The sequence below is a fragment of the Galeopterus variegatus genome, unplaced genomic scaffold (assembly GCF_000696425.1).
Source record: "Galeopterus variegatus unplaced genomic scaffold, G_variegatus-3.0.2 Scaffold29031, whole genome shotgun sequence".
In the NCBI taxonomy this organism is placed as follows: domain Eukaryota; kingdom Metazoa; phylum Chordata; class Mammalia; order Dermoptera; family Cynocephalidae; genus Galeopterus; species Galeopterus variegatus.
Genome location: NW_007755142.1, coordinates 72 through 1,108, shown reverse-complemented (window position 1 = coordinate 1,108; position 1,037 = coordinate 72). Strand labels below are relative to the sequence as shown.

Genomic DNA, 1,037 nt, shown 5'->3' with positions numbered 1-1,037 from the left:
CTTCCTTTGCATGCTGGCAATAAATGACATGGCTCTTAGCACTTCCACAGCCCCCAAGATGCTTGGCATCTTCTGGTTTGATGCTCACAGGATTGACTTTAATATCTCCCTAGCACAAATGTATTTTTCATCCACACATTTTGCATTATTGAGTCAGCCTTGCTCGTTGCCATGGCCTTTGACCGCTATGTAGCTATTTGCATCCCACTGCGTTATACAACCATCCTGACAACATCAATGGTCATTAAAATGGGTCTTGTTGGTTTGATCAGAGCTATCCTTTTGGTGTTGCCCGGTCCTCTTCTCATTAAGAGGCTGCCATATCATACCAAATATGTTATCAATCATGCCTACTGTGAACACATGGCTGTGGTGAAATTGGCCAGTGCCAACACACTCATTAACAGAGTATATGGAATCTCTGTGGCCCTTTCAGTGATGATATTGGACCTAGGCCTCATAGCCACATCTTATATCAAAATCCTCCAGGCAATGTTCCGGCTTTCTTCCCAGAATGCCCGTTCTAAAGCACTGGGCACCTGTGCTGCCCATGTCTGCACTATTCTTGTCTCCTATGCACCCGCACTGTTCAGCTTCCNCTGTGCCAGCAAGTAAGATATAATCAGATGATAAGAGATTTGAGGAGAAATAGTGAATATCATTTAGGAAATTTTGAAGTGAGATCATTTAAGACCTTTTCTAAACATGTATACTTATTCTTGAGCATATATACTTATTCATAAGTATATATGTCACATGTTCCACTAGCACCATGCTCTCAGAAGGGACATTTTTCAAGCAACGAACTCTGTGAAATGACCCAGATGCAGTAAATTGCCAAAGCTCAGGTGGCAGATGGAATGTGCCATCTGTATGTTTCAGAAACAGACACAATGACAGGAACTACAGGAAGCTGGGGGATGGGGATGGGCAGGAGTTCTGACTTTGGTAGCAGTCTGTCTGAGAAATATAAGAATTGAATGATCTCGTGGATTTCCTTCAAAATAGGCCTAAGAGAAGATTGTAAAGGCAGCTAT

The 1,037-nt window shown here is 42.6% G+C and overlaps 1 pseudogene; it reads left to right on the top strand.

Moving 5' to 3' along the window:
• Positions 1-7: 7 nt before the first annotated feature.
• Positions 8-611, top strand: LOC103583830 (annotated as a pseudogene).
• Positions 612-1,037: the final 426 nt, after the last annotated feature.